This window comes from Rhinolophus sinicus, chromosome 3 (assembly GCF_057876585.1).
Source record: "Rhinolophus sinicus isolate RSI-liver-muscle chromosome 3, RSI-T2T, whole genome shotgun sequence".
Lineage (NCBI taxonomy): Eukaryota > Metazoa > Chordata > Mammalia > Chiroptera > Rhinolophidae > Rhinolophus > Rhinolophus sinicus.
In genome coordinates, this window is record NC_142503.1 from 187,825,862 (window position 1) to 187,853,823 (window position 27,962).

General features: G+C 36.5%; 1 long non-coding RNA gene and 1 pseudogene across 1 annotated transcript in view; one reads left to right on the plus strand and one right to left on the minus strand.

Annotated features, from left to right (window-relative positions):
* LOC141570517 (uncharacterized) overlaps window positions 1–27,962 on the plus strand; it is an 861,799-nt gene that overhangs the window by 820,592 nt on the left and 13,245 nt on the right. The gene's annotated exons all lie outside the window — the stretch shown is intronic.
* Window positions 25,419–26,889, minus strand: LOC109454001 (thioredoxin-dependent peroxide reductase, mitochondrial pseudogene; annotated as a pseudogene).

Sequence of the window (27,962 nt, forward strand, 5' to 3'; positions counted from 1 at the left end):
CTTCAACTGCAACTACCAAATTTCACACAAAGTTCTATCTTGGCCAATCCCAATGACCAGCTAACACAATATTAAAGGAGAAGAACAGAATTGGAAGACTGCCGCTAACTGACTTCAAGATTTACTATAAATCTGCAGTAATTAAGATAGTGTGGTGATAGTGAAAGAATAGACAAGTAGACCAATGGAGCAGACTAGAGAGCCCAGAAAAAGACCCACATAAATATGGTCAACTAGTCTTTGACAAAGGAGAAAAGCCAATACAATAGATCAAAGAGAGTCTTTTCAACAAACGATGCTGGAACAGCTGAACATATACATTTAAAAAAATGAATCTAGACACAAATTTTATACCCTTCACAAAAATTAACAGCAACAACAATAAAAAAAAAAAAAAAAAAAAAAAAAAAAAAAACTTCATGAAATTTAGGTCACAGACCTAAATGTAAAATACAAAAATATACAACTGCTAGAAGATAACAGAAAAAACCTACATGACCCTGGGTATGGAGATGACTTTTTATATTCAAAATCAAAACATGATCCATGAAAGAAATAACTGATATGTTAGATTTCATGAAAATTAAAACTGTCTGCTCTGTGAAAGACAATATCAAGAAAATGAGAAGACGAGCCACAGACTGAAAGAAAATATTTACAAAAGACACAAATGATAAAGGATTGTTATCCAAAATATAGAAAGAAGCCTTACAAGACAACAAGATGAGAATAAACAACCAAATTAAAAAATGAACCAAAGACCTTCTTCAGACACTCCACTGAAGAAGATAAAGAGATAGCAAATTAGCATATGAAAACACCCTCTACAACATATGTTATCAGGAAAATGCAAATTAAAACAGAAATTAGATAGCACTACACACCAACTAGAATGGCCAACAGAAACTCTCATTCACTGTTGGTGGGAATGAAAATGGTTATCCAAATAAGGTGAAAACTTATGTCCACACAGAAGTCTGTTATAAACAGATGTTTATGTCAGCTTTATTCATAATTGTCAAATGCGGAAGCAACCAAGCTACCCTTCAGTATGTGAATGAATAAACAAACTGTAGTACAATCCATACAACAGAATATTATTCAGTGCGAACAAGAAACGTGCTATCAAGCCGTGAAAAGACACTGAGAAACCTCAAATGCATATGAATAAGTGAAAAAAGCTAATCTACAAAGGTGACATACTGTGTGATTCCAACTCTATATATGACACTCTGCTAATAGCAAAACAAAGGAGACAGTGAGATCAGTGGTAGTTAGGGATTGCGGCCAAGGAGGGGTAAACAGGCAGAGCACAGTGGATTTTTAGGGCAGCAAAAATACTCTGTATGATACATAATGATGGATGCATGTCATTATACATTTATCCAAGCCCATAGAATGTCCAACCCCAAGAGTGAACTGTAATGTAAACGATGGACTTGGGGTGATTATGATGTGTCAGTTTGGGTCCATCAATTATAACAAATGTGCAGCTCTGGTGGGGCATGTTGATAAGGTGGGGAGTCTATGCATGTGTGTGATGGGGGATATGGGAAATCTGTACTTTCCTCTCAATTTTGCTGTAAACCTAGAACGTGCTCTAAAAATAATAAAGTTTTAAATAAAAAAAGAGAGAAGTGAGAAACTGGGGTGGCATTCATACATGACAGCAAATGCCTAGAGCTGGGAGCAGCAGCCCCTTTAGATAGGTCCTATGCTCTCTGTTTGCCACAGTCTCCACCATTTCCCATCAATCCCCATCACCAAAACCATGTTGGTTATCATTTAACATTGCCAGGGAGTGAACATGTCTGCCCCCTTACGTTGAAGCCCTAATTCCGTGTGGTGGTATTTGGAGGTGGGGCCTTTGAGAGGTAACTCTGTTTAGAGGAGATCATGAGCTTTGAGCCCCCGTGATGGGATTGGTGCCTTATAAGAGGAGGAAGAGAGCACAGCTCTCTCTCTCTCTCTCTCTCTCTCTCTCTCTCTCTCTCTCTCTCTCTCTCTCTCTCTCCCTCCCTCCCTCCCCCCCTCCCTCTCTCTTTGCCATGTGGAGAGACAACAAGAATGCAACTGTCAAAAGCCTAGAAGAAGCCCTTCCCCAGAATCTAACCGTTCTGGCACCTTGATCTTGAACTTCTAGCCTCCAGACTGAGAAAAATAAATGTCTGTTGTTAAAGCTACCTAGTTTGTGATATTTGCTATAGCAGCTCAAGCTAAGATAACCAACATACTATTTTTTCCCCCATGAAACCTGGATTCTAAATGGTTTTGCATAGGGGACCTTGGGACTCCATATACTGAAGGAGGCATTGGATTGAGTGTCTGAGATGAGTTTGTGGTGACAGAAAAGTGACAGATATTTCAGAAAGAGTTATCAAAACAAATTCTTTTAAACTCATGATGATTCTTAAGGATGGTGACGTTTGAGGTGTGAAAGAGAATTTGGCAAGATATGGTAGTTAGAAAGTTTGGAACCAGATGGCAAAGGGTCTGCATTGCTGGTTTTATTTAGTAGACATAGGAAAGCAATTGAAGCATTTTAAAGAGGTGAGGGAAATGACCACAGCTATGGTGTAGGAAAATCAATCTAGAAGTTGTATAATAGTGATTAGGTGGGATCAGAGACAGAGGTGGGAAATATCTGTTGTGATGCAGCAGTTTTTACTTTATTATCAGCCTTTGCATGACGACCAGTCTGGTTATTCTTATTGCCACTGAGCCATTGTCTTTGTCCCACTTGAGTATGTCACAGAATTTGAAGCTGTAAATTTATTTTTCACTGCAGTTGATGTATAGAACTCCAAGTTTTCCTTTGTTTAAGGGAAACACATTCATGCTGGTATTCAAGTTCATCTTTAACGTCCCCAGGCAGCTTGGTTGCCAAGACTGTACTGGAAATCTTGCAAGCACTGTTCTGTGGCATTTTAGCATTGCTGCTTTCCATCTTGGCTGGAAACTATAAAAATCATATTTCATTCATTGTGCTGTAGAAGAGATCCTTAGAGCTTCATAGAGGGGATTTGATGGAGATAGCATCACATTCCGATGCACAGCTTGGCATCAGATTGACAAAGAGTTAAATTATGACTTAGGGGATATCAAAGAAATGATAATATTACACTCTCACCAAAGAATTATGAGGTCTCAGGTACATCCTCTAAGTGACTGATTGAGGGAGAAATTATTGAAACTAACCAGACTTGGAAGACACTTTAATTTGTTGCTGGGCACACCTGTGCTTGCTCCAAATAATAAATGGAATTGTGTCTTTTATGAGAAATCCCAAGATCACAACAAACCAAAGGGGTATTACTCCATTGATTGTATTTCAGAAAATAGAATGAGAATCAGCTCACTTAAAAGCAACACTGGTAAATAGCCCAAAATCTCAAATGAATTCAAAATATCCAACTGCTCAAAACACAGATTAAAAAAGTAAATGAACAAAAAACTTGGATTTACATTGACTACTACTGAGGTCCTGTGCTCTTCTGGGTAGGAAACTGAGTGATGATTGAGTAAAACCACTGTCTTCTAATCTGATATTGACATCATGTCATCTTTTTAATGCATCCATATCTAGTTTGATTCCATTGAGAGAACTTAAGCATTAAGTGACAGAACCACAGCTAACAGGTCGATAGATGTGATAAAAATGAAAATGCTCTGGCTTTTACAAAATCAAAGAAGAATCCGTGTTCTGGTGGGCTGTGTCCCTAGAGGTCCCTAGAGGTCCATTGCCCTGGAGCCCTGTGTTGCCATCTTCTAAGCCTTTGCTCCATTTAGGGGAATAGTACCTGCCAGGTTTCATTGCCCTACAGAAAGAAAGCTACTTCTAGGGGGTACCGAGACCTTCTCCTTTAGCCAATGGCCTTTTTTTTTCTCACTTTTGTGTAATCCAACCTATCAATACAAGACTCTATTCTACAGTTTCATGATCTTTAGTCTATTTGCTTTTTTCTATCCTCCTATCTGGTTTGAACCACAAATCCTGGCCAATTAGTAATTTATAATCTATAATCAGAGTGTATTAGTCAGCTCAGGCTGCCATAACACCATAACACATATTGCAAGCTGTATGGCTTAAGCAACATAAATTTATTTTCTCATAGTTCAGGAGGCAGGAAAGTCCAAGATCAAGGTGCTGGCCAATGTGATTCCTGGTAAGGGCCTTCTTCCAGGCTTACAGATGGCTATCTTCTCTCTGTCCACACTTGGCAGAGAGACGGAGAGAAAGAGAAAGAGAAAGAGAGAGGGAGAGAGGGAGAGGGAGAGGGAGAGAGAGAGAGAGAGAGAGAGAGAGAGAGAGAGAGAGAGAGAGAGAGAGAGAGAGAGATTTCTCTTCTTATAAAACCATGAATCCTATTGGATTAGGGTCATACCCTTATTTCATCATTTAACCTTAATTACCTCCTTAAGGCTCTCTCTCCAAATACAGTTACATTGGTTTCAAAATGTGAATTTGGGGGCACACAATTCAGTTGATGATACACAGGAAATTACTTAACCTCTAAGTCTCCATGTCTCGTATTGAACATCAGGATAATGAATGCTTCTTCAAATGGCGTTGTCCAGACAAATGAGGTACACATGAGAGATAACAGCATAATAGGTACACAAAGCCATCCCCTAATCAAACCACCTGGTTAAATGTCCACACCACGCCTGAACCTGTATTTTGGCCACATCCCTTCCTCTGCCCTTTTAATGGGTTTGCATTCTTGACCAGCCATCTCTAGGCCCATAACTGCCGGAATCAGACCTCAGAAGATTTACACAAGTCCCTTGTTTGTGCCTAGAACTCTTTATCTGTTTACTGATTTTTAGGTATGCCTCAAAAACGCCAATATAGATGAAATATGTAGATATAGATTGATGAGATGTATAGGTATCAATGCATATATGAAACCCCTGATATTACCTATATGGAGTGCGTACATTTCCCCATCTATCCAGTGGCCACTTCAAACAAGTCCTGGAGTGAGAGTCCCAAAGGGCTAACCAAAAATAGTTTTGAAGGAAGATAGAAATATACTGGGGGTGCCAAAATAAATGTATACACATGACTTGTATTCATCTTTTGTTATAAGTATATATTGAGTATTACAATTTTAATACAGTTTTTTTCCTTTCTTAAAATGTATACACATTTTTTTGGGCGCCCTCTGTATTTAATACCAGCATTCTTTCTCTTCATCTGGCCTTATCTTCCTTTTCATTTTCACCCTATTGCCTGCTGCTTTCGCCGGATCTCTAGATCAACAGTTCTTTACTGACAACGTAAAGAGAAATGGCATTAATTGTTCCAGAGATGCTTGTGTGCAATTTCAAACATAATGCTTTATTTGTGAAGCAATTCAGCTCAATGTATAAACATAAAACTCTATATTTCCAAGAATTGCTATATATTGTGCACTGCTGATCCTTTAACCTTTCCTACTGAGACACTTGTGATGCCTGATATAGCAATTGCTTTCCATTTTCTAAGGCATGCATGGTCTCATCTAATCCTCACAAAAACCCATGTGAGCGAGCACTGAAGCACAGAGAGACAGGTGACCTTCCCAACGTCATGCAGCTAGACAGTTGGGGGTGGGGGGTGCCAGAATTTGGACTCAAGCCAAATGTCTTCAGAAGCCACAGTTAACCACTATGCATTATCACCTTGAGTCAGAGGGAAAAGGGGAGTCTTGTAGCCAGTATCTGTGGAATTGTCCATAACCTTGGCTATCTCTCCCTGGGATGGCATACCGCCTGTCACATGTCATATCAGCCCCTAAACAACACATGGTCAATGCAACTAACTTATATTCTCACTAGAAAGATTGCGTCTACTAAAATAGGATGCTAAGAGCACAGTTACCACCAGTCAGCCTTCTACTTCAAGGATTAAATCTGACCAGAAGCAGCAGATTATAAAATCTCCTCAAAGCCTGCACCTTCCTGTTATTTAAAATTTTTTTTTCAGAGAAATAAGTTTTATAAAGATGCCTGCAAGCTGACATGCATTTGGGTTTTACACTTACATGATATAAACAAAATGCACAATTAGCCTATTATTTTTGCATTCACAGAGGAAAATGAGAAATTCTCTTTCTCTCAGGCCTTGGACAGATTGACCACTGGAACAATCTTAGATTCACCAGTGATTTGGTGGATCTGCTTGGGAATTAAGCCCTAGCATGCTCACAATGAGAGAAATGTTACTTTGTAGAACTGCGGACGGATCAGGAAAAGGGAAAATGAGAGAGAAGATGCACATGGCATCTCAATCCAGCTTTTTCAGTCTTGTCTCATTCACACATCAGAGGGCTGGTATTTGCCTTCTTATTGAAAGAAGTGCACGTGATTGCAAAAGGAAAAGACTGCCTTTAGATGTTATTTAGGGGAAAATACAGCATAGGGCTTTGAAGTCAGCTTGAAGCATCTAGGATGGGATTTAAGTCATTGACATAATGGAAATGCCCACTGCTACATGAAAGTGAAGACACATAGTATAATATGGTGGACAACAAATGAGTGCTGAAATCTGCAGTCTTAGTCAAATTTTAACTCTCTCTATCTGAGTTTCTTATTTTTGAAATAGGGATACATCTCATGAGGTGCTTATGAAAAGCAAAGGAAGATCTCCGGATCCTCATGCCCAGGGAGAGGTAGCACAGTATTTGTTGATTGACAGCAGGCAGGCACCTGGGAGCTAGACCGTGTTCAAATCCCTCCTTGCTCTCTCATTAGCTGTGTGAGTTCGGGAACGTCACTTTACCACCCTGGATCTATACCATGGAGTTGATAATAATAGTGCCTATCATGCAGGATTAGTATGAGGAATTTAATGAGCAACTAATTATAAAATGATTGGAGCAGTGCCCAGATGAGTGGACTATGTAAAATTTTGAAAAATAACTAATACGTTGGCTATTAACAGTCTGACATTTATTTCTTCACTCTAATTCCAGAAACAGAATCCCATTTTTGTTTTCAGAAATGTCACCACCTGTCTTTGAATGCAGTCTTAGTAGTGCTGTCAATCCAGGCAGCTGGGAAGTGGGAATGTTACCTGAGCTACGCAAATTAGTTGCTCTCTCCCTGGAATTTGACTCAAAAGAGGATACCAAACATACTGTATATTGAAATGTATTCATCTGGACCACTGTACCCTAAAGATGAATTCCTCGCTTCAAGATTTCCAAGGTGGCCTTCCTGTCTGCCTAGTCTGGGACATATTTCTTTACCTTATTCATCAATCTAGAGTCAACCTGTATCTTTTCAATAAATCAGACCCTATTCCTTTTAATTTGTTTATATTACTTTTAATCAAGTACCCCCAAATGTATACAATAGGTACACAATAAATGTTACTCATTATTAGAATTAGAGTAATCATTCTATATTGTTCTTCCATATTGAGATTAGTTTATTAGTTGTGTAAAAATTTAGTTATATCAGATTGACCCATCCAAATCAGTATATGTTCATGCTCATTTAAACTCTGATAAAATTATTTTGTTCTGTATGACCTTGATTCCCTTCCATGGAAAGCAAAAAGGCTATATAATTATAATCTTACAAGGGCTGGAAGTGTGTATGACTGGAGAGGGATTTCTCCTTGGTGACTAATACTAGCCATGGGATCTAAGAGATGAGCCTTGCCAATTAAAGACCCAAGGTTGGCTCTTCACTTCCTGAAAGTCTCAGGGGTGATTAAAACTAAATAAAAATTCAGAGATGGAAAGGAGTGAAGTCATTGATACCGCATGTGTTCTTGGCTTTGCTACTATGCCTCTTCTCTCACTGCTAAAAGACAGAAGGAAACACAGCAGAGAACAAAATGTAACATGCCTAAATAATTTGATAATGGACAATTAGACTTTGAAAAATACACATATACAGGAAAATAATTTCTAATTGCTAATATTCCAGATCCTAATAGAAAGTAAATAACATCATACTGAGAAGTTAGAGATCATGTGGTGAGTAATTTGGAGAAAAAGAGAAGAATTTTCTGGATTGTTTAAATCATTTATCAAAAATTACAAGCAAATCTGTAGAGATAGAAAGTACATTAGTGGTTGCCTAAAGCTGGGAGATGGTGCTGTGGAAAATGATGGCTAATGGGTATAAGGCTGCTTTGGGGGATGATGAAAATATTCTAAACTTAGATTATGATGATGGTTACACAACTCTGTAAAAATGCTAACAATCATTGAGTTGCACTTTAAACAGGTAAATTTTATAGCAAGTAAAGTTTTCCTCGATAAACTGTTTTTTAAAATTACTGTCTTAATTTCATCTTCTTAGTAATTAAAAACTCCAGCTAGCCTGAATGAAAGTTAGCAGTCTTGGCTTAGAGTGGAAAACATTAAAGATCAGTAAAATGCATCCAAGTCAAAATCCATGTTCAAATCCTTTGGGTCAGTACCAGACAGCTAATGGAAACCAGGGGCTAGATTACAAATTAGAAATGAGGTTGAATTAGGAAGGTGATGGACATTGGACCACTAGGAACAAGTTCAATTCAACTTGTCACCCTTATCAACTGAGTGTCATGGTCTAGTGAACATTTCTCAATGAGACACAGTCTACGCATACTATCTACCTGTCTGGTCTAGAGTTGAAAGGCACCTTTCAGACAAAAAGTACACAAAATTCTTATGAACATCCTTCATAGTTTTCTTACTTCCTTATCTCAGTCTAAGTAAGTGCTTCAGGCTGTTGGCACATTATCTGAATGTGGCCACGTAGACCAGACACCATAGACCCTATGGAATCATAGGGGTAGCCAGGTGTTTGGCTGTCCAATGGATATAAGAGGTTAATTGATAAGGGTCTTCTTTCCTTTATATTACTAAGTGTGCACGGCTACCAGCTCTTTTTGTAAAGGACAAAAACCCTGCTGATTATTTGCAAATTATGCATTTGTCACATACTAAAAGTAACCTAAGAGAGAAAACAAATGAGAGTTTAAAAAATGATATTCAAGAAGAAAATATTTGAAATTAGAATGTTTGATTTTCCTACATGGTTTTGTAAGTTCTGCTTCCATTCACTAGATATTTTGTTTGTTTGTTTCAGAGCTTAAGGAGGATTCAAATACAATCCACTCCAAAAAGTTCATATATATGTGTGTGTGTGTGTGTGTGTGTGTGTGTGTGTGTGTGTATGTGTATATATATATATATGTATATATATATATGTGTATATATATATATATGTATATATATATATGTATATATATATATATATATATGTATATATATATATATATATAGTTTTGTTTTGTTTTGTTTTCCCTGCTAGTATACCTGTGATAGATGGCGCTTAATACCACTCACGTTTATGGGACATATGCAGATAAGCTCTCAGGTGCAGGCAATTCCCATTTCTTTTCCTTTCAAGGAGTGAATGAGGTGGCAGGAGACTGAGTGACATCATAGAAATATTCTCAACAAACATATAATAAAAAGAAACCATTAAAAAAAAGTTAACTCCTATCAGTAAAAATTAATTTGAAATATCTCTTACAATCGATTTGTACATACACAAATGTCATGAAAGCACTTCAGAGAACCTCCAAAATTGTTCCCTGTTTAGATTTATAGATGAGGAGAGAGAAGATTCAGAGATTTTAGGCATTTGCTCACGTATTACCAATCTATGTTAAAGCTGACTGTTTCCAAGATTAAGGATGTCTCCCACTGCACAATTCCCACTCCTTTTAGACCAGTGAACCACCAAATCAATTTGCATATGAAATACTAGCCAATTTAGGAATCCTGTAAAAAACGGGAATCTCACTTGGAATTGCAAGGTTCTACCTGTATTTGAAAACACCTCTATAATTTGCAAAGCACTTAACATAGGGAAATAGCGTTTTGTTATCATGACACCTATAAAAACAAATCATAAATGCAGTTTTATAAATGGGAATGCAATATGCCTTACATTGTATACTAAATGACCGATAAAAAATTCAAACTAGGGATCTGTGACTAAATCTTACGTCTTTCCTCCCTGACCATTTTCCCTCAGGAGAAACACAGATTTTGTAGAGGTTTCTTTCTGAAATCTTATACGGGACCATAACCATAACTTTTCTAAATGTCCTTATTTCATTTATTTTTTTCATTCTCTGAGATTTTTTTTTCTTTGACAAGTTTTCTATTTTTAAATTTGACTCCATTGTAATTTTCCCTATCAATCTCCACCTTGGGCTCCTTCAAGATAAAGCTGTATTATCTCCTCTAGGTTGTTTACATATCTCTACACGTCAAATCTCTTCTATATTCAGTCTTTAACCATGGTACATTAATCACATTTTATTCCCATATTTTATTTCATTTCAATCTATTTTATTTCAATCTATTAATTTACCTTTTAATTGTATTTACTGGTACCCTAGAACTTTCCTGAACTTTCAGCCCCATTTTTGTATCAAATTAAAAGGCACTCAAATGCTCACAGTTCCAAGTTTCCCACATCTGAATCAATATAGCAAAATATTTCTTTGCTCTTTTCAAGGCCTTTTTAAAAAAATAGATATTGAAGGGCTCCAAATTAAATATTTTGGTTATTTTTTATTTTGAGATAAAGAAATAATAGGGAAAAGAGAGAGGAAAGACATTTGGAAGGATGACCTACTAGAATTACAACTTGAGATATTTAGTTACATATTATTTTATTAGGACCTTGGAAAAATATAAAACATACACTACAGCTAATTTTCCCATGTAGCATTCTTAAAAATCCATAACATCTATATTAGTTTAAAAAGACTTTCCTATTTTCTGTAATAAAAATATTTAGCCATCTTATTAATGATAAAACATGACACTCTATCATGAATGTTTTCTTTTTTTATTATAAGTGTAAAAGAACATTGAGTGGAATAAATATCATAGAAGAAAACCCAGGAATGTAAAACAACATTTCTAGATTTGAGAACCATATTTTCTTTTGGCTTAAATTTTCTGAAACGATATGAAACAAAATCTGCACCATCCGTTCTGATCATGCCTCGCTAGCTGATTCAGACCCATGTCTTTGATGTCCCCATTTACGGTGGGAAGAAATAAAACCTGAAACAGAAGAAATATGAATACCCTAGAGAAATTATCCATTCTGTAAGTATCCAATAGGTTATTTCACCACATCATTGTTTTTAAATATTTGCCATGTCGGAGGCCAGTTCTAATTATACCAGAATATGAAGGGCTAATAGAATCAAGGCACGCAGGCCTCTGGTTTTGAGAAAGTTTGTACTAAATGCTGTTGCGAGATCAGATAACTGTACTGTAGAGACACTCAATGTAGTTTAAAAGCCTACAGAGCTTCCTTTCACATGTCCATCCTTAGAACAAGGATATGATGCTAATTAATGTCACTTACTACTGAGAAGGATTTCTTCCAGGATCAGGTTGTGCGTCTGCAAAAGAATTCACATTCCTCCCAGTCTTGACTAATTCCTTTACTCTCCTGAAAATGTAAGAAGGACCCCAAAATTTGCAACACAGGAGAAAATCCCTTCAAAAAGGGAGAATCTAGATTGTAGGAAAGTGAGTCTCAAAGTAGGCTGCATATGAGAATGAATGAAGAAATGTTTCAAAACTGCAAATGTCCAGGTCCCAACTCTGAACCAGTTAAATAGAAGCATCTGGAGAAGGTGCCCTCAGCTTTAAAGCTCCTCAAGTGATTTTAATGTGCACCAGTTATAGAGGCTACTTTGGAGACAATCTAGATGTATAGTGAAAAAATAAAAATAAATCCAATTGGCAACAGAGTTAGGAGTACTCCTTTCTAATCAGGGGCTCTTTTTGTGCTCCAATGAAAATTATTGCAAATAAATTTTAAAGAAGATACACATTAAATGACTGTTCAGCCAATTGCAACCAAAGTAGGCATGAGTATGTATGTTTCAGTAAGGTAGGGAATAGAAATCAAATTTAAAACCCCAAGGGGAGGAAATCACCAGGGTCAGTGAAAGTTTGTAGCCAGGGGAGATTATGTCACATATTTACATTATTATTTAATTGTATGTTAAACAGGATTTGTAAAATGAACTACAAATCCAAATACCCCCACGGAGGCAGAGTGCTAAAAACTTTCATCTCAGGTTGACACGGATTAGAGATTTGAAAGCCCACTTCTCCCTTTACTATGTCAAATTATAAAAGAAAAAGTAAAAAGGCTGCTTTGAGTCTCTAATGGAAGGTAACTGTGCAGTTATTGGAAACATACTTTCACTGCAAAAGCGGGTCTGATTACAGCACAGAGCTAGGCCTGCGTCTTCCTACCTTAAGGTTTTGATGGTGAGATTGTCGTTTACTTTCATCTGGTTTTCATTTGAAAAATCCCATCTGTGCTGAGCCAGAAAAAAATTGTAAAAATACTAAAGTTACAAGCATTTAAGTAAGGTGAACAGAATTTCCTGGGTTTACTTTGCTAAAATGATGTTCAAAGAAGATTTGGGTGATGTAGGCTGTGAGACCACTAAATGTGCCTGCTACAACTAATTATGTGTCTGAGATGAGATGCAAAGCAGAACTGCAACCCCACAGGGGAGGGGAAAAGATCCTGGTTGTATGGACATTTTCAAAAGTGAGTGTATTATACTTAAACTAATTATGCAAAACTTTGGATGATAGCATATTTATCTGCTATTTTATATTATAACCCAAACACTTTTTTGCTACACACATGGAGACAGAAATAATGGAATGGAAGAGAGAATGTGTCTATATTTCAAAGCTACTAAAAATCAAATGAAATCAAATCAGCCAGAAAGTTATCCTTTTATATATGACTCATAAAGGGTCAGTTTTGCTATGAGAAAACACTGTGTAGCTCAGTTACTCTGGCATTAGCACATGAAGTGTGTCTCAGAGAAAAGAGGAGATCTGAGAAAAGTAGAAGTGTCAATGTTAGATGTGAATATTTTAAAAGACATCTTGGGATGAGACATTATAGAAGTGAAGTGTGTCATATGTGACATCTGGGCAAGTAGAATACAGTATTATCTACCCACTCCCACCCCAGGTACACCATTTCTATTAATAGAAATAATCCAGACCAGCTATTTGAAAAGATTCCTTAGATAGTTCTAAACTGTCCATTCCAGAGTTCCAAGGAGACAGTAAGAAACCATCTGGCCTTTGCCCAATTTTGCATAACCGCTCATTGAGTGTTAAGATACGGTTCAGAACAGACATTGGTCCAAGAAACAGTATCTATGGTTAGGTGGTTTCAAAGCAGCAATTCTAAATCCTTTGCAAGCTCTGCTTCGATGAACGGTTGCCTCCATATGCCTTTGTACAAGTGTTAGCCCAATTATAACTTCGAAAACAGACCAAACTCAAGTTCTAATTCTGGCTCCATTGTGCAGTATAGAATTTACAGAAGTTCCTCACTTCAGTTTTCATTTCTCTCTTACTCATTGCTTCTGTGAAGAAATGCTCTAAAAATTAAAACTCACTCACTCACACACACACACACACACACACACACACACACACACAATACTAAAACTACACAGCCAAATCAGAGGTCTCTGCTATCTGAGAGCCTTACCATCAGAAGTGAAATTATCTTTGACACTTTCCTTCAATGGCAGCCGCTTCTTACGAGTCACAACTTAGTTGTGTCAGAGCCTCCAGATCACTTTCTTAACCTCCCAATTCTGATAGATTCTGATATACATATTTCGCCATTATGTTTTTCATGTGTGCATTCAAAATAAATCTCGTGACACTCCTTTGCGATTAATCAATGGTCTGTTTCTCTCCCAGCACTGTAAAGTCCCAGAGAGCAGACATGATATCTTGATTCACCACAAGTAGACATCAATAACTATTTTGTGAATAAATCAGGATGTGAATGAATATTTAAATTGTATTGATTAGGCAGATATATCTATTTGCAAGTGCGTTGAGATCCTCAGTTATCCAGCAGAATTTTCATTCTTTCTATTGTCTTATATAAATTAATTTAGATTGAGCCTTAATAATTTTTAAAATAGATTATTTTTAGAGTAGTTCTAGAGTCATAGAAACAGTAAGTGGAAGGTACAGAGATTTCCTATGTATCCCTTTCCCCTCACATGCATAGACACTCCTATTATGAATATCTCATAGCAGAGTGGTACATTATCACAACAGATGAACCTACAATGACACATCATAATCACCCAAAGTCCATAGTTAATATTAGGTTTCATTCTTGGTGTTGTACATTGTATGGGTGTAGAAAATCTGTAATAGCAGACATTCATCATTATAGTCCTACAGACTAGTTTCAGGGCCCTAAAAATTCAGAGTGCTCTGTCTGTTCATCCCTCCGTCCCCCTATTTCCTGGCAATCACTGATCTCTTTACTGTCTCTATAGTTTTGTGTTTTCCAGAATGTCATATAATTGGAATCATACAGTATGTTGCCTTTTCAGATTGGCTTCTTTAACAAAAGAATACACATTTAAGTTTCCTCCAAGTCTTTTCATGGCTTGATAGTTCATTTATTTTTAGCATGGAATAATATTTCATTGTCTGGTTGTACCACCGTTTATTTAGCCATTCACTTAGTGAAGGTCACCTTGGTTGCTTCTAAGTTTGGGCAATCATGAATAAAGCTGCTATAAACATCTGTTTGTAGCAGGTTTTTGTGCAGACGTAAGTTCTCAACTGATTTGGGTAAATACAAAGAAGCAAGATCGCTGGATCCTTCAGTAAGAGTATGTTTAGTTTTATAAGAAACCACCACGCTGTGTTCCAAAGTGGCTCTACCATTTTGCATTCCCACCAGCAATGAATGAAAGTTCCTGTTGTTCCACATTCCCACCAGCATTTGGTGTTGTCAGTGTTTTGGATTTTGGCCATTCTGATAAATGTGTAGTGGCAGCTCACTGTTGTTTTAATTTGCAATTCCTTAATAACGTATGATGTTGCATATACTGTCAAATGCTTGTTTGACAACCCATATATCTTCTTTGGTGAGGTTATTTTGTCCCATCTTTTAATTGAGTTGTTTATTTTTTTTGTCGTTGAATTGAATTTTTTCATTTGTAAGATTTATTTGAAAAAAGTTATCAAAATTTCTGCCAACTGTTTAATCAATAAACAGCTCAAACACAGATCTCAGAGATTCTGATCAGTGGCACTTAAGTTTAATTTTAACTTTAAATGTCTACAGTCTATACCTATAATTTTGTCTAAACTCACAGTTTATTGTCAGATGTTGTTTAAATAGGGGTCAAAGTGAATAGAGAGATTCAAATGATGGGCATCTTGTACTCTCATGTGCTGGAGAAAGCAAGGTTTTCAGAAAAATGAATAAATCGACAAATAAAAAGTACTATAGAACATTGTTTTATTTTATTTTTCTAAAAATTATATAAATTGTAGTATGGATTTAATTCTAAGAGCCAGACCAAACAGAAAAAAAAAAATGTGTAATGAAATTGAAAGCCAAAGAAGTCCATATTGCCCCATTTTATGCCCAGCATTATAATCTCTCAAAAAAATATCCAGAAAGAGAAAAATTTGACAATATTGGATATCTATATTTAGTTCACACCCTAAAATTTATAAATGCTATTTCAGATGTTTTTAATAAAGTAAAAAAAAAAAAATAGAATAAGAGAATTTTCCTCACAATTGGCCACTTCCCATCCTGAGGTCTAGCCTTTTAGATTTTCAAATATTTTTCCTGCAGGGTAAGCAAGGCCTTTTTTCTGTGACTCACTTTCTGGTACAATATCTTGTTAGAGAACAAAAACGAATTCCCATTAGAAATATACACATAATGTTCAAGTTATGTCCAGCTCTGCAAATGGAAGGGACAGAAAATAGTAAATTTATTCCATTTACATGAAACAAACCGATTTTCCTCTATAGGAGGCATCCATTAAAGCAGGATTCTGCTCAGCCAATTTGAGCTTCATGCAAATCCAAATAAGCTAAGTGTCAGAGATTTCTGGAACCCAGTCCTCCTGGTTTCTGCAACATGGAATTTAATTTTTTAAGAAAAGAAAAAAAATTAAATTATATTTTAATGAGAATTTTTTATATTACCTGAAGCTTAGGAAGCTCTTTGAATATTAAATCAAGATTCATTAGCTAATACTATAAATATGAACCCATTGAAGGAAGTTTTTAAGATATTGATCATTCTAGCTCAATTTGCGTATTGTTACAAATTGACAGTCATCATTTTTTTTGTCTTTCCAGAACACATAGAATAATATTTAAATATTGATCATGATGAGTGGAAATGATTTCACCCTGTGAATAAGACTAGAGCCAGCAGCTTCCTCCTCAATGCAGATATTGCTTGGGCAAGCTCTATGTTTCATGACCTATCTATCCATCCAGTTGATTTATTCTGTAATCTTTTTGGAAACAGATGTTTGCTTTGCCTGCCAATCAATGACTGTTTTATTGATTGCTCAGAATGTTCACTGGAGTATATGGTACTTGTCCTCAAAGGACTTATAACATGTGATTGGGTGTCTTGATTAATTTCACAGCTATCTCAACTTAAGAAATCTCTTGTACTGTGTGCCAGTCCCTAAACTAAGCATCTCTTGATCCCCTCAATATCCCAATAAGGTGGATGTTTTATTGCCATTTTACAGATGGGGAAATAAAAGCTCAGAGCCCAAGTTCTCATCATGAGTAATGCTGGAATTCAAGTCCAAAGTGCATGCTCCAAAAGCCAGTGTGATTAATTTCACATGCTTTCCTATGCAAGCTGCCCTTAAACTTCTGAAAGGGGCTTCTTTATTTTCTTTATTCTTCACCTTTTTCTTTATTTTTATCACATAAAATAGCTTTCTTTGCATTTAAAGCCCTTTACATTGGAAAATTAATCCTAGTATATTTTTAGGTCAAAATATCTTCAATGGAAACCAGAAAAAAAAATGAAGCAAATAACTATCAAATAGTTATAAATGCTCAATACGTAGACAAGAGAAAATTTTGTTTGTGGATATGTTGGGAACCTTACATTTTTACAATGGAAATACATTCCAGGGTGAATAAGTGTCTATAACAACAGTAGTAACAGAATTTGTTTACTAAACAGAGAGTGTTCCCAATGAAGAAATGTATTTGGATGATGTTTTGGTCTCAATTAAAAATACTGTATTGGAAATACTAATATTATACTTTGGTATATTAGGTTTGTCAAATCACTGAATGTATAAAGGACAACAAGCTGAGTAGAAATGTGTCATAAAAATAAAGGTGCTAAGTACACATTCTGTGGTAATAATCATTGTGAGCTGTTGGAGGAAACCTTCCCAGCCACACACATCTCAGAGGAGCTTGTGCCTATATACATGGCCCAATAAGTTATGCCATATAGCAAAGAAAGAACTGGTAAAACACACTGACTGATGATTCTACAATTTGTTTCTTCTTCTTAAAAGAGGACTTACTGAAAAAGTAAACAATTTAGCTATTCAATAAATATTTACTAAACACATTAATTAATGATTTGGCAAGACATTTTGTAGCACTTACTATGTGCCAAGTATTGTCCTAAGGTTTTCTTTACCAATATGAATTACGTATTCCTCTTAACCCGTTAATTCTATTTATTCCTCTTAACTTCTTTAGTCTTCATAACAATAGGAACATTATTATTGTATTTTACAATTGAGAAAACTGAGGCACAGCAAAGCTAAAAAAATTAGCCATGACCATTTAGCAAGTAGCAGAAATCTGACCCTAGAATTCATGCTATTAAGCATTATACCACGTGCCTCTCACATTCTAAGGACATTGTCTAGATTATTTAGCCCTGGAGTAGTGTGTGTGGGGGGGGGAGGTAGGATGAGCCAATTTTTGGTGTGATGCAAGAAAAGAAAAAGAAAATATTTTATAGCAACATTTTAAAAATTTCACAAGAAAAATAATTTATCGGGTCATCTATAAAAGATGTAGGTCCTTTAAAATGTAATGACCTAAGAGTCAGAACCCAGTTGGTCAGACAAATAAATGTGAAAAATTCTGCGCTGCCTCTTAGCCACAGACATACTAACATCTAGGCATGTTTTGGGGAAAATTAATTTGAAGGATGCACCGTGTTTTATTATTTTTATTTTAAAATCAGAATGTGTAGATTTTGCAAAGCTCAGTACCTATATGCCACTCACCCCTATGTAATATTTATCACTGCAGATCCTACAACATTAAACTATCTGCAGATTTGTGTCAGTTCTCCATTTTTTTCTGGTAACAATGTGGGCTGGAAACTGCAATAAACACTTGCAGAAGACATTCTAGCCAGCACTGTGGGCCATTTCCCGCCTGTGCTCATATTTAATGCAGAGGTGCAGTTAGTGGAAATTGCTTTACAAATCAGGGGAAGAATGCATGGCACAGGGAGAAAGATCATCGTTCTCATATTCTACCACAAGGCCATGACAGTAACGTCACAAGTTAGATGAGACTTGCGAGGGCTTTGGTCATGTTGGACTAAAACCCTATGATTATTTTAAGATTCCTGCATATGAAAAATACATATTTCTTTGTGCTATCAAATTAGCTGAAATTCTTGATGTTCATAGTGTCTTTGCACTTGAATCTGCCTCCATGCATCGCATTAAGTTGCTTGCAATTCAGATTGGTTACCATTAGCCGACTCTTCTCTTTGGAACTCCCAAATCTGCGGTTAATTTCCTCAGCCATAAAAAGGAACCAGTTTCTGAGAATGGCATCTTGTTTTATTTACACAAATAGGCATGCCTCTTAGAGGAATTTCCATAACATTCAAAATGGGAAATGACTACTTTCTCACCCAATATTACTGTCAAAAATTATATTCAGAGGGCTAGGTTTCTAGGATAAGGGTTTTAAATAATGTAGAGCACATGGGGGTACCATAAACAAAAATGTATTGGAAGTACACGAAAAATATGTTGTTGTTTTTTTTTATTGTTTTCTTCCTTTTTGAAAGAGAACAAGTAAAATAAGCTGTGTTTCCACGAGAGAATTAACGGTCTCTTATTCGCAGAAAACAAGCAATTTGGCTGATCGTGTTTAATCAAATTACTCATGTGTGAGGGCTGGTGGATTTTCTTTGTGGAAGCAATAAGCTACGTAGAAATGTGCCATCATCATAAAGACTGCACAGACATACTCTGTGTGGTCATTTTGTCATCAGCTGTTTGTTGACTGCGGAAGACAATCAGACATCTTTAACGTATTCATTGCCTATTAATGTCCGACCTTACCTAGCTATTCTCTTCTCCTTGATACTGATAGAGGACAGGGCAGATTTTTTACAAGAATGTGAAGCAAAAATGTGTTCTTAAATATACCCTTTAAGGACATTCCAGTGGTGAGAGTAGTCAGTGTAGTAAAAATTCCCTTCTCAACAGTTTCTAGTTTATTTAATAGCAATTGGCATTTTCACTTTCTCTTTCCTTCCACCCCTCCACCTCGCCCCTGGAGTCCTGATTCTTTTCAAACTGGTTTGCCACAGAGAGAGATACCAAAATTTTGGACTCAAACAACAACTGAGAAAGACGGTGGAAAGTTCTCAGCTGTAAAATCTCCGAATGTTGTAATAGGAATCAGATGAGCGAGTGACATCACTAGGGCTCAGTCACTGCTTTGGCAAAAATCTGTTCTCAATTTTTGAGTTGCCTAGAAGCAAAAAATAATATTTAAGCAAAATGGGTTATAAAATCAGTGTGTTAGTTGGTACCATGTAAGTCAGTCATTTTATCACTTTAAATATCTAAAAATACTCATGTACATTAATGTGACATTGGAATTTAGAACAGGCAACTGGATATTCTGATTGGGACATCAAAATAACTAGGAAAGAGTTAATGTCCTCAAAATTCATGTTCTTTGAATGGTCCCGGCCATAGCAAGCTCCTCACATAGCAGTTTATAATGTGCCTTGAACATGGCAGGGATGGGAGCATGAAATACTTTACTTTTTTTCACAGTTGTCTTCAATGAATCACAAGGAACCTCCCCTTCTTTGTTTAAAAATATATACATGTTATCAATTTACTGGGCCAATCTCATAGTTTTCCTATATGGTTGAGCTACTAAAAGTCTAGTCTAGTTGAATTCAGTACTCACACCTCCAGCCTGATTGTACATGCCTAAGGCCAGCTCTATTTTGATGATGAAGAACAAGTGCTTCTAAGCACGCTCTTGGGTAAGACTCCGCTGATCCCACCCGGCTTCAGCTCCTGTCCTCCTGTGCGGTCACTCACAGCCTTTTGGTGATGTGGTATGCTCACCAGGTAGCCAGCCTTGTGGGTAAGTTAGCAGCCAAAAAGTGGGTGCTGAGACATCAGCTATAGTGTCCAGTGGTTCCCAAGGGTGAGTAGCCATCTTTGCCAAAACAAAATGTGCAAGTATCGTCAGCTTCACCACTGACCCCTTTTTGTGCTCAGGTATCTCTGTGTAGATCTCTTTTCCCTAGATCAGGTAGGTGCAGAAAGAATAAACAAGGTTACTACCTAAATTGACACCTGGTATGGGAAGGAGATAGCACCCTTATTTCTTTCAGTAACCCTCCATATTTACAAGTGGTATTCTTTGTGCCCCCTCATTAGACATGGAGGTAGTTAGCATCCTCTTGACTGTAGGAATCAGAGGGAAAGTCCTAGCACTCCTCATTTCGGTGCCTCTCGAATCTGATGATACCCTCTGTTCTTCACCTTATAAAGTCTGGGAGGCAGAAGCTGGAGTGAGGGGTAAGGCCCAGAATTTGTTCTTACCAAAGCCTGATGGAGGTATCAGGCCCTCACTTTGGGCAGCTCCCTCTCTAGCATAGGAGCTACTTTATGTCCACTTATCCCGGGCTTTAAGCCTTAAGGATATGCAGAAAGGTATTTCTGAAAATGATTTTATGTGAGCTTAGCACCACCTGCTATTATAACCGTAAAAGAGTAGTGATTTTCAATACTGGAACCAGCTAAAAGTACTGTTAAACATTGTAAGCAAAATGCAAGTACAGTCTTGATATCGGTTTGTTTTCTAAATAGAAGGTGAAGAAATCCCAGATTCTTTCTTGCTTTATCATTCTCATTACCCCTACTTAGCTCCTTCCTTTCCTAGATACACTCCAAGTTAAAAAGAAGAAGAATTCATTCTATTATCTATTTGAGGTATTCCCTAGGTATCCACCTTGAGTACCTAGGACAGTTCAAACATGAAGAAAGCCCATATTACCTATATGACCCCTGGTGTTGTGGCAACTCAATGAGTATTTATCAAATCCCCTTATGTAGAAAGAATCAGAAGACAGAAGAATTTGGCTTATCAATTCATTTACGTGACTAGGATGAAGAGGACACTAGTAAAAAAAGGAAGACATAAGAATGAAAACAGAGACGCCCTTTCCTCCAAAGAGTTAAGGGTTTTGAGAAAGTTATTATGCTTATCATGGAACAGTTCATTTAAGATAAGTACTATTCATTTTCATAGTTCATGGATTTGAAATTTGACAAACTGATGCACACAGTGGCTTTTTCCGGTCCTCGTAATCTCAGTGGTTAAAGAAGCCAAATACAACACTTGAGCTTTTGGCATTTCAGGCTGGAGAGGCTGGGCTGCATGAGCTCTGCTCAGAGCAAGGTATCTTGATATCCTTCTGTGTCCGTTCATGCTTAAGATCAGATTCCTTTATCCTAAAGAGAACTGGCATATTCAAGAACCTCAACTTGCATGGAAATAATTCAGGATGGCTTATTGTGATCATTCTTCTTATATGCAAACCCTATGAGGTTGGTGAGCTATTTGAAATAACACTGCTGTGTCCTAGCCACTGAAATTATCTATATGAGTGGTTAGTTGACTGTGTCACTCCAAACCTCAAATATGTATAATGCTATGTTCATTCAAATCATATGTATTCAGAGCTCTTCAAAATAGCATAAAGTTACTGTGAAAGCCAAAGCTATACATAAATTCCACACTCAGCCCATTAGAAACCATACAGGGATTCTTCACCTGTTAATGCAGATTCTTCTGAAGATAGCACTTGGGCTTTCCCTGTCTTATTTGTAAGAAGTGATATTGAAATTAACCACGTCTCAAAACACAGGAGTAAGTTCCAACAGGACACATATTTATCTTCTGCCAGGATTATTTAGAGGATGTTTAAAAGTTGGCTTCTGAAAAAGAGCAGTTGAATGTAGAGTGATTTCTGAACAAGGCAAGAAATTGCTTTGAAAGTTCTGAAACTATGTTCCTGTACACAAACATGTTTATACAGACACATTCATGCATATGTTGACAAACGTGATATTTCTTCCTTTCTTTTTTAGTGCTGGCATAGCATTTGGCCAATACTTTAAAAACATGATTTTCTTTGCTTTCAAACTTTTTCATATTAGAACACAAAAAGCATAATGATATCTGGGAAGGATAAATTGGTATACTTTTTGTTTTCTATGTCTCCTGTTTCTAAATTCCCCACATTCCATCTCCGTCTTAGTAAAAATAAATAGATCCTACATTTTTGCATTTACATCAGATACCACAATGTGACAAGGAAGTTTGGGCCACCTGACAAAGAGAACTATATCAATTTTTTTGCTATTAGTTCTGGTTCTCCTAGTAACGTAACTCTTAGGGAAGGATTTGCCCTGCACTAATAAATTCAGTGTTCTATCCAGAAAAGAACAAATTGTCTTTCTTGCTGGTGCTGATTCCTTCAACAATCTCTGGAACTTATCAAGGACGAGGAGGGTCAAGAATAGCTTTCCCATTTTAATCTACATGACAAAACAACATAAAGTGTCCCATTTCAGCAAGTCTGCATAAAGTTTATGCCTGTCATTGGTGTAATCAAATCAAATCTGTTCACCAGAAGTCAAATGTATTAGCTCCATTCTCCTTTATAATTCAGGAATTAGAGAGCCATCTACTGGTCTAGTCTTCATAAGAGGTTTTTCCAAACAGGGGACTATCATGCAAAATCAAATCATGGGCCAAAACTCTAAGTCAAACAAAAAATATTTACTTTTCCCATTATATTTGGAGAAAAGAAGTACATGTTTTCCTCTTCTGGAACTGAAGGATAAAACAGAACTTCTAATGGGCAAATTAGTTAAAATGGAGGCTATCATATAAGTAGAATGAAATGATAATTTATGTTAATTAACCAGTTAGTTGATTGCAGAAAATGTGCTCCTGTTTAGTTTTTCTTTTTTCTAGAATAATTATGAGACATGATGACTCCTGTCAGAGAACTTATATTCTAACTTTCAATAAAAGAAAACAAAAATAGGACATTGAATAGATGATACAACATTTTGGCATCGAAGTAAATATACAGGACTTGAAGTTAGAACACCTGAGTCTAAATGTTGCCGACACCACTTATTAACCTGATAACTGGGGCAGCTCACTTAGCCCAGTTTTTCTATCTGAAAATTGAGGAAGATATGTAATATCTGCCTCACCAATTTATCCTAACAATGTGCTCTAAATTGTAAAAAACTATATACTGCAGGGTATAAAATGCTGAAATTACGAAGTTTAATGAAATGCTGAAATTTAAACACTGCAGGAAGAGCAGAAGGCCAGAGCACTATGGAGAGGTTTATAAAGAAGTTCTGAATAACAGATAATGTGTTCATTCATGAAAGTGAATAAGGTGGACATTTTATAAAACACTTAAATAATGTAAACATAGAACACATTAATCTGAGGGGGAAAAAATACACCAATACACATGATTTCCCCGTAGCTGGTAGCAGTTTAATTCATATTGAAGTGCTTTAAGAATGCGAAAGAGGATAGATTAAGCTAGAACTTAATGTCTGGCTAAGTGAATTTAGGTCTTAAAAAAATCAGGAAGAAAGAGAAGAGTAAATCAAGTATGAAACAAAATGAAAAGGAGGAAGATGATGGAGTAAAGGGCTCCAAAGATCATTAAGCTGAAAAGGGGGACTTCATAAAATCTGAGTGAAAACTTTGACAGAGTCAAATGAACTTCAAGAGCAGAATAAAAATAGTAACATTAATAGCTAAAATTTGGGAGATTGCTAGAAGTTTTGTATGAACATTAGGACTCTAAGGTGTGCATACTCATTACAGACATGACGTTCTTCTATAACTGCTGAACAATGGAATAACTCCTAGAAGAACATGGCTGTCCTCATTCAAAGACCACTGTACGTCAGAAATTTGCAACCCACACAGACAAAAGGTCTGAGATTCCAGGAGAGATTTTTTGTGAAAGGAATTCTAAAGCCTGTGTTTCAAGTAGTAAACAAAGGTGTGAAAGGTTTTTCATGTCATGTCTTCATTCAAGAAAACTTATCACATTGCTTCAGAATATAATCATAAAAAAGCCTTACACAATCATTTTCTCTTTAAGGACTGCATAATGAGAGTGAGTAATACAGCTATTGTTAATTTTTAGACAATAAGGGAAATTAATACTGGGCAAACTTGTGTATTTTCCAAAGCCTTCCATATATTTTTAGTACCAATTAAAGAGAATATTTTCTTCTTCAATATTTCTATTCTATTGAAAAAGCTCATTAAGCATGATTTATATTAACATTAATAGAATTAATGGAAAATGCTTAGGATGCTTAAATTCTTCAATTCTATTTTCAGGGTAAAACATTTAACCATCCACATTTTCTACATTTGTAATATGGAATTTAAATATAAACTCCGTTCTCTCTCACACATACCATCTTTAGAAGCCCAATTTACAGGATACCTTCTTCCTTGAAGCAGTTAATTCACCATACTGTAAAAGTCTGAAGGTGAAATACACAAGTTCTTAAAGCACACCCTGCTTATTTAAAGGATCACTGCCTCCTACGATGAACAAAACTCATGAGTGCGTGTCTCTTAGTTTGCTTCCATTCCTTTCTCAATTGCATTGCAGACTATCTCTTCTGCTCACGAACATTTATTTCATCTCTCAACTGAAAATCACTCTTCCCTTGGAAACCCCAGAGGTTTTAATAGATTTCTCACTTATGGTATTTCTACTTCCCATGCATTTTAATTATTATTGTCATTGTTAATGGATCTAAGCAGAAAGTGGTGCTCAAAATTGGTGTCACCCTCTGGGAAGTCAGTAGATTGAAGGATGACCCTCCTACCACCACTCTTAGCCCATATAAAGGATGTGGATGTGACAGGGACAAGTAAGTAGAGAACACATCACCCCTAGTTCTGCCCTGTAGATTAGGTCATTTACGCTAGGGATAGAGTCACTGTACCTGGTTAAAGATTCTAGGCAGTGGTTGCCCAAACTAGCTCAACGTCAAAATTTCCAGGAAGCTTAAAAATAAAAGAGTTTATCTAGTCCCTATCTCAGAAATTCTGAATTACACTCCCCCCAGGATTTAGCCCTATAAATTGTGTTTTTAAGAATCCCTCAATGATTCTTGTTTTGGTGTTAAAAATAAAAACATTTTAAAATGTTTTCATTATATACTTTATATTGAGGGCTTCAGAAAAAAAAATCACAATGATTTCAAAATGAAATCCCTAGATTTAATAAATATCCTTTATAATTGCACTTAATATCTAGAAATATATGTAGATACTAAGTCAGCTAACAAAATAAAATAAGTGAAATACTTTTATAAACTGTAAATATCAGGGATGAAGAACATGCATGACAAGTGAAGTCACTTTGCCACCCTATTTTTTTAAAAAACATAATTCATATTTGTTTCAATCATATATACATTAGACAGATGATGCTAACAACGTAAAACTATGATCTTTGTTACCTTAACAGAAAATTCAGTTTAATACAAAGAAATTCAAGAAGAAAATTTCAGGACCCTTGATCAGAAGCTTTGGATACTTGTGGTGCTACTCTGGTGCACACAAAGTTCCAGTAAGGCTGAGAAGACTGTTCCCCATTGAAGACATGATCAAAGGAATAGATGAACTAGGCATTCTGTAAACTAGCTTAGTCATCAAAAACACTTATGTTAGTAACTAACCATGTTTAAAAAGCCTTAGCCAATGTTACAGAAGTAAAACATTTAGAGTAATATTTATGAATGCAAGCATAATCAGTTTTTTGCCTTCTATGCATAATCATCTTTGAAATGCTGAAAGTGAGTTCCAACCGTGGTTCTTTTGAGAAGCGGCAGGTGCACATGGGATGGTCTACTGATTTACCTTCTCAGGGTATTCTTTGGAAGCTGTCAGCTGTGGCTTGATCTAGGAGAATCTGACGCCCAGTTTGCTGGTCAGACTTCTCATGGACTTCCGCCAACTGGAATGCCTTCACCAGGTGGAGGGTCTCTTCCATGTTTGTGCCCACAGGGAGACCATCGACACTCAAATGCTTGAGTCACTGAGGTCAGTTATGAAGAGAACTCAGTGCATGACCAGAGCCTTCTGAGAGCACACCATAGTCTCAGGAAATCTGTCTGATCAAATCTGACAAGAGTGTGACGTCCGTGTTGGCCCAAACCGCCATTTTTCCTCAGTGTGTTTATCCAGGCAAGATGGCTAAAGTGGGAATCCACAGAAACCGCAACAACTTCACAGTTCACTTCATGAAATTCATTGACTTTGTCACTAAATACAACGATTTCTGTAGGACACACAATCATGAAATCCAAAGGATACAAGAAGAGCACCAAACATTTCCCCTTAAAGTCATCAAGGCTTAGTTCTTTGACCTTTCAGTTGACAATGGCTGTGCCCTTAATATAGGGTGTGTGCCGGGTGACAACAGGAGCATAGTATGAGGAACTGGTGCAAAGGCCAATTTTGCTTGACTGGAACCAGACCACAATACATTTGTCAAATGCGTTCTCTGAGAAGAAGCAGGCCTTTGGGCTTCAGAGGCAGTGATGTCCCAAGGAATGGCACTCACATGTGGGACAATGGCAGCTCAGAGCAACCTTCCCTTCATGGCTGCCATCTTCAGTCCCCCTTAGTGATTCATATGTAATCATCCTGGAATTAAGATATATAACCACTAATTAGTTCAAAAACACTAAATCCTGAGATACACATTTAAATTAGTTTGAGGTATTTATACCTCTACTCTCTCTAACCTAGCCAACCAGAATTCTTTCTAAGGGTTTAGGGCTCAAGTCCAATTTCATTTTTTGTTTGCCTTCCTTTAATTTGTTTTGTATGTTTTCACTTCAATGACCATTTGGGTGGGATAAGTTTTTGCAAGCACAATTCTAGACACTGTATTAGAATTCAGGACATCCTGGCATAAGCTAAATTCCCAAGTCCCATTTTAGAAGTACCCCCAATACTTCTAAATCTTACAACTTATATAATGGTTTCATACATTAAATTGAATTATAAATCAGTTCAGAATTTGAGGAAAAGCTATCAAATCACTAACATCCACTTTTTAACAGGGATACATTGATTATGAACCCATAATTCAATCCATATTGAATAGTCATGGAAATCTTTGGGAAGCTGTGGCTAAGTGTGTGGGTTTTTATATGAAACGATTGAAGTTCAAAATGCATCTTCTACTTACTTGCTTGTAATCATGCTGAAGTTTTATATCTAAGACTCAGTTTCTTCATCTGTCAAATGGTGATAAGTATACTTCATACATCCTACAGTTGTCATGAGAATCACATGGCATAATCCATGTAATGTAATTGGCACAGTGTCGAGAAAATAAGTACTAAGTACCTGCTAGTTAACATATATTTACTATGATTATCATCATCCTATCGCAAGTTTAGTAATAGGTACCCTGAGCAGTTGGAGATATTAAGCTGGTTTCCTTAGTTTTGTTCATTCTTCCACATTGTCAAGCTAATCCTCAGTATTGTAAAGTCTGGGATGAAATATACCACAAGTGGGTGCACTTGTAATTGGACCATTGCCTCCTACAATGAAATAAACTCTTATGTGTCCCTCATGGGTCTGCTTCTTGCTTCCATTTCTTTCTCAACTGTATTGTAATATGTCTCTTGCACAGGAATTCTAGAGTTCCAAAATTCCTACGAGAAGCCG